This window comes from Procambarus clarkii, chromosome 21, assembly GCF_040958095.1.
Source record: "Procambarus clarkii isolate CNS0578487 chromosome 21, FALCON_Pclarkii_2.0, whole genome shotgun sequence".
Classification (NCBI taxonomy): Eukaryota; Metazoa; Arthropoda; class Malacostraca; order Decapoda; family Cambaridae; genus Procambarus; species Procambarus clarkii.
This window is the reverse complement of record NC_091170.1, coordinates 4,307,191-4,320,420: the sequence shown is the minus strand read 5'-3', so window position 1 is coordinate 4,320,420 and position 13,230 is coordinate 4,307,191.

The following is a 13,230-nucleotide window of genomic DNA, read 5'->3' as shown; positions in this document are numbered from 1 at the left end:
TGGACTTGTGATCCTGTGGTCCTGGGTTCGATCCCAGGCGCCGGCGAGAAACAATGGGCAGAGTTTCTTTCACCCTATGCCCCTGTTACCTAGCAGTAAAATAGGTACCTGGGTGTTAGTCAGCTGTCACGGGCTGCTTCCTGGGGGTGGAGGCCTGGTCGAGGACCGGGCCGCGGGGACACTAAAGCCCCGAAATCATCTCAAGATAACCTCAAGATAACCTTAGGTATGCAGCGTCTCCCTCTGGGCCGAGGTTTCTTATTTTTTTAAAGGTTATTTTGTCGGCTCTAAGAGCGGCCCACACCCCATACCCAAGACTTTCCAATCTATTTGACCCCAAAAAAATTCTTAGGCTATTAAAATCAGCTTTTCGAAAATCTGGCACTTTAACAGAATTTTCTCCTACAGGTCTATTCCATTCTATGCTAAATCTGATAACTTTGTGATCACTGTTCCCTAGCTCACTCCCTATTTCGATGTCATTAATTTGTGTTTCCCTGTTAGTTAACACTAAATCTAAAATATTATTTTCCAGTGTTGGTTCCTTAATGTGTTGCGTAAGAAAGCAATCGTCAATTAATTCTAGAAAATCTTCTGCTTCACTATTCCCTGTTTTGTTCACCCAGTTTATTCCACTAAAATTAAAGTCACCCATGGCATAAATACTGTTAGATCTAGATGCTCTAGATATTTCATCCCATAGATGCTTTGCTTCCATTCTGTCTAAATTTGGTGGCCTATATATAGCTCCTATTATAATATTATTTGCTTTTTCGTTTAATTCTATCCAAATAGTTTCTGTGTGTGGCTCAGTTTTGATTCCCTCTTTGAGACTACATTTCAAATTGTCCCTAACATATATGGTTACTCCCCCTCCTCGTCTAATATATCTATCTGTGTGAAATAGTTTAAATCCATTTATCTGATATTCAGCTAATAATTCTCTATTTTCTACATTCATCCACGTTTCGTTAAGTGCAATAATATCTATTTTTTCTGTGCAGATAAGAGCATTTAATTCATTAATTTTTTTTCTTAGACTTCTACTGTTAGTGAAATATATCCTAAGTGAATTGTTATTTTGAGGCCCTTTTCTTGCCCTGATCATTTTGCCAATTCTTTTCTCCCACGAACACATACTTTTATTACCTCCTTCCTCTAAATCAATTCCCATACCAGTATCTACTAACAGTTTAAACCCAAACAAACACCTCTAACCACTGGTTCCAACGAGTTCACAACAGCAACAACCCCAGCCCTCGATAGATGCACCCCATCACGAGCATACATTTCATTTCTTCCATAGAAGCGTTCCCAGTTGTCTATGAAAGATATTGCATTTGATTTGTAATATCTTTCCAGCCGGCAATTGACACCAAGTGCCCTCGACATCCATTCATTTCCCACTCCCTTTCTTGGAAGAATGCCACATATGATTGGGATTCCTCCCTTGCTCCTAACTAATTCAATAACTGTCCTAAATCTCTGTATTAGTTCCTCACTCCTAACTCGCCCAACATCATTACCCCCTGCACTAATACAAATAATGGATTTGTTCCCATTTCCCGTCATAATTATCATTCATGTTTTCAACAATATCACCAATTCCAGCTCCCGGATAGCAAACCCTTAATCTGTTCCCCCTATCTCTGGCACAAAACGTTCTGTCTAAATACCTCACCTGGGAATCTCCCACAACCAAAATTCGCTTCGGTGCCGTCTTAACTTTCTGAGCAGCCTGAGGGGCCTGCGCTCCGTCGTTCCTCGCTGATTTCCTCGCTGCAGGCGCACTACAGCACTCGTCCTCCAACACGGCAAATGAATTTGCCGTCCTTAGGGCGTCTGTAGGCGGCCTTGTCAAGGTCTTCTTAAGACCCCTGTCTTTCACTACTCTCCACGATGAGGTCTCGTCAACACTGGTCTCCTCCTTCGTTTCCTCTCGAAGTCTCAGCCGTCGTACCTCCTCCCGCAGGGAATCCATCTCTGCTCTCAGAGCTCCAACCAAACTCACCAAATCATTTACTAACCCTTCCATTATTGCAATAATAATGTTACTCCAGAGCTCCAGCTAACACAACCTCTCGAGAATCTTACAATTTAGATTCAGGTTTGAGTCATTTGCAAATTTGCAAATTTGCAAATTTGCCGATGATACAAAAATTGGCTGGGAAATTAACACGGAAGAAGACTCACTATCACTTCAAGTTGATCTAAATAGGGTTTTGAAATGGTCAAAGGATTGGCAGATGCAGTTCAATGCTGATAAATGTAAAAGTTTTGAGGCAAGGTAATGATGATAGAGTTACAAGATACGAGCTAAATGGTGTTGAGATTGCGAAGTCGAATTGCGAAAGGGATCTGGGAGTTATGATAAGTAAGCATTTAAAACAATAGGATCAATGCATGAATGTTCGTAATAAGGCAAATAGGACACTGGGAATTATTAATCGAAGCGTTAGTAACAAGACACCTGGTGTGGTTCTTCAGCTATATCTTGCTCTGGTTAGGCCCCATTTAGATTATGCAGTTCAGTTTTGGTCGCCTTACTATGGAATGGATATAAATTCACTTGAACGTGTCCAGCGTAGGATGATTAAGTTAATTCCCCAAATTAGAAACCTTTCATATGATCTTCATCATATGAGTGGCATCACGTGAATAAGGCAAACAGTAGGACACCCGTCCTACTACCAAAACTGGACGAATCACTTCCAAAACAACACACCCTGGACCAGGGTAGAGGGGGGGAGGGAGAACTACCAAAACCCACTGTGACGGGAAAATGAAGGAGTGTAGATGTTTAGCAGTATTCCTAATGGCTGGTGTCAATGCCTATCACATTAAAGAAAAAAAAGATCGACTGCTTGGCTGTTGTCTGTGGTAAAGTAAGGGAATACACGCAAAACACATAGTATGAACAATGAAACTTTAATTAAATTGAAAGTAAATTAAAAACAAAGACAATTCCTTGGCTATGTACAGTGCAAACAAACAAGTCAAAAAATATAACATAAAAATTAAGAACAAGGGTGACGTTACTCTATAATATAAAGACAAAATGAAATAAGCAGGTGCTGAGAATAAAGCACCAGCTTGAGAAACATCCACATGATAGACAGAGCGTATATCAGTTAGTTGTTCACAGCTTGAGAGCATAAGATATTCTAGCTTCAATGACTGGTTCAAGCCCAGACATTGACTAAGTAGAGGGCGCTGAGGTGCAGAGGTGCAGGTGTGCAGTCGGCGGGTCACCAATCAGAAGCAGGCAGGCTGGGAATGGTAGTTTGCTGGTTGATGACGGTGGCGAGCCGGCATGGAGGGAGTGTGGAGTAGGGGGGAGTTTAGGGTACGTTTGCCTCCTGGTCAAAACGTTTTGTGCTACTGGTAGACGTATCTTGAAGGTAGCATCATATATAAGTAACTTTATGTAGGTAGGGAAGAGCAGGCTCAATCCCTCTTGAAAGAGATTATCGTTACAACTCTTCCCCGAAGTCTGCTCTAATGGGTGAAGTTACGTCTTCAGATGGTAGAGTGGTAGGTGTAGCTGCCTCTACCTCATAGACTCTGGAGAGGGCGTCTGCTATGATGTTGTCAGAACCCTTGATGTAGAAGATCTCCAGGTTGAAATTCTGCAGATACAAAGCCCATCGTAGAAGTCGTTGATTGTTGAATTGGGCTTGCTGCAAGAAGCGTAGGGGATTGTGGTCCTAGTAGATGGTGGTAGACCGAGCACCTTGTAGGTAAGATGCAAAGTACTGTAAGTTCAGGGCTATGGAGAGGAGTTCCTTTTCGATAGTGCTGTAATTCTTCTGGTGTGGTTTTAACTTGTAGCTGTAGTAGCTAACAGGTAGAACCTCCTCGCCTCGTTGTTGCATCAGGACGCCCCCTGGTTATATATCAATCAGATATATAACTGTATAACCTTGTATAATAAAGTGTACACCCTAAAAAGAGGGGGGGATGGTAGGAGAAGCAAACACTCATACGTATGCAGAGTTAAATGGCAAGTTTTTCTCTGAATGCTCTGTGTTCCCTTCTTTGAGGCTGTGGGTCCCTATAATTGCACCAGAGGTGGTACCCCCCCTAAGTAATAAATGTATTATATTTATGTAGTTTCTCTTGGAATATTATATGCATAACAAAGGCAGAATACATATATCAGAAATAATATTAGAATTAATCATAGCAACTCTATTATCTACGATATAACGAATGGAGGGGCTTAGCTGTATGAAGACTTCAATAAACCCATTTCGCAATTCGAATACTCGTAGACGTGATCACATCACTCCAGTAGTGGATGAAACACAGACAGGGGATATGGCATGTAGAGGAAGAATTTCTCTGCTTCTCCTCACCAAGACGCTGCAATCACATAAATTTTATAGAAATTAACTAGGCAAGAGATTTATTCCACTATTCGTTGAGAAATCAGGAACAACATAAAAAGAAACTAACATGGGTTTCATGGTCGGTAGATGACATAACGGAGAGCAACCTACAGTAATAATTTATGATAAAGTGCACGCTATATAAAGAATACTTAACGTAGGCCTGTTGAAACATTTAAGCTCGCCGATATCACGTCTGTTAGTCCTTGACATTCACTGCTGATGAAGGTCTAATTTCAGGACATAATTGTATTCTCAGACGTGAGAATTAACAGTATTATTAGCACTGTTCGACCACGTGTTCTATCTGCAATGGCTGCCGCTTGCAAATCTGCATGTGCTCGTGGCAGAAAAGACGCCTTCCTCTCTCCTACCTGCCTGGACACACATGCACAGAGACGCTCATAGCGTTCTCGAGCTTCAACTAATATGATTTACTGGTAATTGTTTAGAGAAATAAAGGAGCACAACTTAAACTAATGTCATGAATATATTTAATTATAATAAATCTTCTCGCAAGGCAATCGGTTTAATTAACACTGCACAAATTAAACGACAAGTGTCGACGTGTATTTAATTTTACGTCATAGTAATATATACTGTAATAATTAGGTTAAATGGTCGAGTTCAGTACGCATAAAGATCCACAACTATTATTTCTAGCATAATGAACAATATTTTAGAAAGAAAGGACTATATAAATTCTTGAACTCTATAAATTTTCAACAAACGTGAAAGACTACATGTACTAACTTGCTATCGATGCTCGACATCATTAAAGCTAGGAAATTTCTTGGCAAATTATGCCTTACTATTGAAACACCAACGATATTAATTCTACGTGTTAGTGTTATTAGTAAATGTTAATATTAGGAGTTAAGGGAGAATAAACTGTTGGTTATTTCCAACTACTTTTGGTACTGTTGAGATCATTACTGACTGTTGGTGGTGTAGTGATCTTTACTGACTGTTGGTAGCATTGTTGTCATTATTGACTGTTGGATTTGTTGTGATCATTACTGACTGTTGGTGGTGTAGTGATCTTTACCGGTCCGTCTAATTACCAAAAACTAACACAAGCTACACAAGCTTCAGAAAGCTTCCTGGCAATACGTTAGTAATGAATAAATATGATATATTTACTCATTACAATGTTGGTGCTGAACATACAACATGAAAAAACATAATTTTAATCTGAAAAAGTATCTTTTTATAAAGAAATTAGAAGAAAATAAAGAGCAGGTGACGCCAAATCAAGTCGACGATCCAAGAGTCAATGTTGTGGAGCGAATTATCCAAGACAGATTGTTGCCTGGAGAGTGTTTGCTGGCATATCAGAATCTTGTACACACGTCGTCACAAATTAAAATAATGGAATAAACTACAATAATGCATAGTTACAATAATATTTAGCATAAATAGCCAGAAAATATTGAAATTGTATTGAAAAATAGGTGTCTGGAAGTGAAATTAACTCCATGGGACAATAGTTTTGTTATATAGATGCTGATGATTATTCGCTGGTATGCGTTCGCTATACATGGACTCGCTCTGGGTGTGTGTGTAGTGTGATATACATTCAATAACATCATTATAGGGGGTAAATATGTCATATATCTTCATTACTTGTGTAATGCTAGAAGGCCGGAGTAGCACTAAGTAACTATGGATATAGCTTTGGGAAAATACATGGACCCGCTCTGGGTGTGTGGAGAGCTACACACCAGCAAATCAATTGTCTAATTAACATGCATATATATGCTAATTAACCTTCAAGATTTATATGTCAGAAGAAAGGCAGAGATGTAGACAGTACTGTAGCTACATTTCAAGTAATGCTACATTTCAAGTAATATATATAATTTATGTGAAAGGCATTATATTTTTAAATAAATAATACTACATAATCGCCGGTATCCGGACACATGAACACTACATTCAATGCCATCATTATAGTCGGTAAATATGTCATATTTCATCAATACTTGTGTAATGCAAGGAGGTTTTATCTTTTTAATAAGATAAACATTTCAACTTTAAATATCTTTTCAAATATTTGTCATTAAAGTATATATTCTGAAAATAATCATGTATTTTATTACCCCAAAGTAGAGCACGAATATCATAGTGTCATATCCTGTGATTAGTAATTTATTTTGCACCGCATACTCATTCCTTGAAGATTATTTACATTCACTCCTCGCTTGATAAATTCAAGATCTTTTGAGTACATGAAAATATGTTTTAGAATTATAGTATTCAAATGGAATTAGTAGCGTATAGCTAGCTCTAAGCAGAACTACTACTGTACCAGTAACCAGTAAAACATTTTAATTAACATTTCAGATCAGGTAAGAATTGAGACCACAAAAATCCAGTAGCATTTCTATCACATTCGTCTATTGTAGAACCATTAAGAATGTCTCTTAAATGTTACCCAAGCACACATGTTTGTGGAGACTAAAGTTATTATCAATAGAAAGCAACTAGGCCAGATGGGTTTATTTCACCATATATGACAGAGGATTTTCTAAGTGAGGAGAAAGACATCAGATTAGTGATGTGAAAGGAATTAGATTCTCTGAATCTTTATCCTGGGAATGTGTGTGTGTAATACTAGATAAGAGAGAAAATTAGGTCTGGAGTCAGTACATTAGACAGCAGAGGGTTAGAAAGGCGGAATCCAAGAGCTAACAGCTTTAGCCTATGGATACAAATAGCAAATACACAAACAATTCATTTCATGAGGATCCCGGGGATCCTGTAAATTACTATCCTCCCTTCTCATCCAGTATTGTTCTTCCGAAGAAATTACTATCTATTTGTTTGTGTTATATACAAGAAGGTACATTGGATTTGTCAGAGTAAATAACAATGGTGTTCTTACAATTATTGTAAAGCCACATAGTTTTGGGCAAGTGCTTAATCTATCAGGGGGGGGGCCGTCTGGCGCCCCCCTTTCCCGGCAATTAAATGTTAACCGCATAGAATGTTACAGTATTACACTGTCATTTTACTCAAGGTAGCACTTTTACTAATGTAAAATGTAATAGCCCCATTGTTAGACTTATTCTCTGGAAGTTACACATTATTACATTTACCCTTGTTACACTTACTAAGTTTAATATACAAGGTTATTCTCAGGATGTTAACCTTCAAGCCATGTTAATCAAACCAGTACAGTGCATTGTTAACTTACATCATTAATGTAAATAAGTTATTTTACCCAGGATAAAAGTTTTACCAATGGTTATTACCTTATAGGGATGTATGTACTTTATATGGGAAAGTGATCACTAATTAGCCATTGTAATACCAATCTTTGGACAGCGTTGACTAACTGGCCTTCATTTATTACAGCCAAATCTTCCATCCATAAGGCGGATGGTGTTAGATGGGTTAATATAAAATAGTCATAACTTGTAATTATAGTTATGTAATTATAGTTAATGTTGCAGATGTCATAAGATAAACAAGTAAGAACCTTTCATGCAGTGAGAACTTACATACAATATGTAAACTTTCTATATTTAAATTTTAATTTATAATGAAGAAAATGGAGTTAAATGTAATGAAATAATTAAACAGAGTACGACAATGTTATTTATTAACAAAAAATTAAAGAAAATGAAATAAATTTGTGCTCTAAATATATAATTTTTAACAAATCAAATAAATTGAATATGTAATCTCTGTACCTACTAATTAATATGTATGTCAGCGACCACAGACCTTCCGCATATAAACTGTATGGCTGTGACATGAACCCTCACATTTATCTCTCGAGTGTATAGATGTTACCAGATTCATTTAACATCTAAGTGAACAAAAGGTAAAAAATAGATAATAATCGACAGTTTTAAAAATCCGAAAATATGGTGTTGGATACAATGAGGACCTTAAAAAAAGATTTAACTAATAATAGTAATATTGAAAGAACTAGAACAAATAGAAGAACAAACAACTGACAGTTAATATTATTGAATATAAATAAACAAGGTCACCATATGTATAATACAATTAAGAATAAAGATAAATGAAATTAGATTCAAATAATTAATTAACTAGGATACATATAAATAATCAAATTGCAAACCCAATAACTTCTTATATGAAGATTGTAATACGCTAATAGGATAAAGATAAGCAAAATAAACACACAATTGCCTGGTGGCATTTCCAAAACACTTATACTACTCTACTTTATACTGCCCTCTCACTTCGTGGACGCTTACGCTGATGTGGTTTTCTTGCTATTGCAGAAGTTTTGGGAATTGAAAATCTGTTGCCTTTGGCAAATATTTTTCTATCCTCAATATATGGTTTTCTTGATATAAAGCACCATAAGCACTTTATCTTTTCGTCTTTAGTTTTTTTTATCCCAAACTTCCTTAGGAATAAGGTACCCTTTTAAATTGGATGAAAGTACATAATTACCTTCTCCATGTAACGCCCTCCTCAGATCTAACATTAGGAGTGTTGAAACAGTGCAGATTCTTTCAATCAAATCTGGCAATTTTTGAGGTTTCCAGTCAATAGTTAGTTTAAGAATGTGGTTCAGTGACTCGCAATTGTTGTTAGTCCACAACTTATCCATTTTAGCCTTTGTGTGAGGAACACACACATAATTCCACAGAGAAGATTTTAAACGGCAATCAAAATATTCTTTGAACTTTGGGTATTTGGAAAAGTACCCAATGAGATTGTTGATACCTGTTTCAAACTTTTCCTCACAGTCACTTCTAACTAGTCCATTTGTACCAAAAATTTTCTTTAGGATAATAATCCTTTCGGTGGTCGTACAACCAATAATATCAGTCAAATAGCGTCTAACATTTTCCTTTAGGTGGTTGCTGCACAATAAGAGTGTTGCATTCGGAAGACAACACATAAGTGCCTTTCTTAAAGCTATTTCTTGATCACTTCCAATCATTACGTTCGCGTTATCAATATAGTCTCCTAGTTTGGTTCTTAGGTTGTAGAAAAATGTTGTGTAAGTTTCATATTCACCATCCCAGTGTAAATACATAGGTCCGAGAAATATAGGGTTGTTTGATGTTTCCTTTTGTATTACATTTGTGTTCTTGTAAACAATTGTCGTTAGATAACAAGGGCCAAGATTGAAGGTCCTGTCAACACCGATGACAAAAGGGTTGTCTTTTCCGGCAGCACACAAATGTTGCTTGAAATCTTCCAATTGCTCCTTGGTGTCGGAAAATCCGACACCATTTAATAATCATACAGATAATAGCTGTGTTGTATAAACAAGTTACCCATAGAAAACGTAACTTGTAGTGGAATTACCGTCTATAGAAAACGGGATATCATCACCACATACTATTATAATTCACCAGCTATTCTGCTGGGAATTATTCTTAAATACATTAGTCTTTGGACTTTACCATCATAAAACATCTTATATAAATTAACTTAATTATCAATATTAAAGTAGAGTAAATGTGACCCTTCTATCACTTTCTGAAATGTGGACAATGTAAGCCAGGCGTCAGAGGGGAAGGAGGGCAGCCATTGTTGAGACTAGACCAGAGGCTCACACGGGAGCAAATTCGGCTCCTGTTAATTTACTTGGACGTAGTGTTATGGAAACCAAAGGTGTACCATTGTCAACACGCTGTCTACAAATTCAAGTTAAGTGTCTATCCGAAACCCGTTTATCATTCATTTTTGGCCATTAATGTCAGGATATAGGGTGGCCCGGTTAGATCACGTGGAAGCCTCAAACTAAAGGTAATTAAGCCAGGTCTTCAATGTTCCATGTACAGTTTTCTCTGATATAGCTTGTCATATATAGGTATCTGGCTTCACAGCTAGCGCACTTTTGACAGGTCAAGACGAGGAAGCAAGATTTGTGCACCAGTTACTGGGTGATATGGAAGCTACCTCAAAGAGGATAATTTGGTGTCTACACCCTAGTTATACCTGGTGGACTAGCCTGCTGTACTATAAGATAAGGAACCTCTTCAATGTTTAATAATGTGTAGTTAATACTGTAGTTTGATTGGCTGCATATATATTAATTTAATAACCCCCCCTAATGTGTAGAGGATCGATTTGTGAGATTAAGAGATTATTGCAGAAATACAGTCCACTTATCATTATACAAATTGCTATCGAAGTATATAAATTAACGTAAATATAAATTCATATAAATTAAATAAATATAAATCTCACAGGTCGGTTCCCACATTATTTGGACCTTCAGAACCACATTATTTGGTCATCTTCGAACCGGATGACGGATTATTTGATCCTTTGAACCCACATTTGGTCATCTTAGTACCGGATGAACCAGTTAACCAGTGGATTCATTAAATATACTAGTGCAGTGTTATTTAAACAAAGGCCAGCCAGTCAAAGACAGCGCCTCGTGGGAGCTCACGAGCCCCGCACAGTTCAGATCAGCCTTAGTCAGCGGTTTCATGCACACCCACAGAAATTTGGTGGAGTGTTATTCTGTGAAATGACAGCGCTAATATTGAAGCCAGCCAAATTAGTGACTGTGTCTTCGCGAGATTGTTCACGGATTTCGTGGTGTTACATTTCGCGAGAGATTATCTACGAATTTTGTGGACTTTATTTCGCGAGGTCACTAATAATATTTAATACTTCTAGATAATATTAGAAGTTTCATAGAGGCTAATTAAGAGGCTATTATCAATAATTGTGTATATTATTTCTCCAAAATAGAGAATTATTTAATATATATTGCACTAGTGATCACAGTATAATATTTACTAATTGCCAACCCACAACAGGGTAGGATATTAACCATTGACTAGTTGAACTATTATCGTTCATCCTAGTCCCATTATTACCATAGTCAGTTGTACTATATTCAACAACTTAACACCATTAATGAATGGTCCAGACCCTATTTTGGGTGTAATTTTTATCAACTCGAGTTGAGTTGTATATATAATAATTTACTTATGATCATTACACCTTTGAGTGATTAATTAGTGTCTCTACCATCCTAGGGTGATATAGAAGAGCTAACCTAAAGGTACTTCCAGTGACACTGGTTTATCACTCAAATCATTAGTGTGTATGATTGTATATATATAATGTGTATTAATTTTAAGTGCTAACCTCTAGTAGAGGTAGGATTATTGCCTAGTGAGTGCAGAATTTACCCTAGGCTACCATTAGTGTTTGTTCAGTATTATGAGCAGCCCAAGTACAAGCCCCACAAGGCTTCACCAACTAGCCAGGATGGATAATGCAGGGAGAATGAAAAGAACCCTTGCAGGTCTTAAAGGCCACTTAACAAGACAGATCAAGAAATGTGAAGATTTGTCACAACAATCTCAAGTTGATTATGCTGACCTGGAAAGCTATTATCAAGCAGCTGCAGGTAAATTTGAGCAAATCAAATGCCAAATGGCTGTCCTTGTGGGGGACAGACTACTACCATCAATTCATCGGTAGCCCTACTAAATATCAGGGTATAACCATGTTAAACTCTGCAGGAGGTAAATTACTCTCAGGCCCAGTATCAAGCCTGAGGAGACCTATGCCTGCGGATAAACAATACCAGTAGAAACCTAAATTTGTCAGCTGATTATATTTCTCCAGTAGCATTATACTAAGGAGATTACAGCTGACTATAGTAACAGAGGTTGATGTTAGTATCATCATTTAAAGCTGAAGATGAGTTCATGAGGCCTCAGTGGCAAATCAGTGAACAGTAGCCTAAAACAGCTACAAGTCACTGCGACCAATGTCACTGAACCCACTGCAGTCTCAGAACCATACTTTACTTTAATGATGAGCTATTCAATCTTCTGAATCAATTAACTAAATTAAACCCCAATAAATCTGATGACTGATTTGATACATTTATTATTTAATCAAGATGTATTCCATGGGCCTCAGTGTTTATATATCAGTGACCAGTTACCTGAAGAAACTTCAAGTTATATCTAATGTCCACTGATCTCACTGCAGTCCCTGAATCATACTTGACTGTAGTACTTGATCACATTCAGTCTTCTGGGTTAAATAATAAGTAATTAGGCTTGAATATTAGCCTTTCAAGAGTTAACAGGGAAATGAAATCGCATTAGACTTCTAACCCCTGCAACTCTAGTACGGGACATCCGTCCTGTACGAACAGACACATAAATGTGTGATTACTAACTACTAACATCAAATTAATCTAATAATTCGAAGGAGGAGTATCGGTGTTCGTCTGTTCTAATTAGGACTTCGACCCGTGAGCAGCCCCTGGGGAATTATGTCGGAAAATCTGACACCATTTAATAATCATACAGATAATAGCTGTGTTGTATAAACAAGTTACCCATAGAAAACGTAACTTGTAGTGGAATTACCGTCTATAGAAAACGGGATATCATCACCACATACTATTATAATTCACCAGCTATTCTGCTGGGAATTATTCTTAAATACATTAGTCTTTGGACTTTACCATCATAAACATCTTATATAAATTAACTTAATTATCAATATTAAAGTAGAGTAAATGTGACCCTTCTATCACTTTCTGAAATGTGGACAATGTAAGCCAGGCGTCAGAGGGGAAGGAGGGCAGCCATTGTTGAGACTTGACCAGAGGCTCACACGGGAGCAAATTCGGCTCCTGTTAATTTACTTGGACGTAGTGTTATGGAAACCAAAGGTGTACCATTGTCAACACGCTGTCTACAAATTCAAGTTAAGTGTCTATCTGAAACCCGTTTATCATTCATTTTTGGCCATTAATGTCAGGATATAGGGTGACCCGGTTAGATCACGTGGAAGCCTCAAACTAAAGGTAATTAAGCCAGGTCTTCAATGTTCCATGTACAGTTTTCTC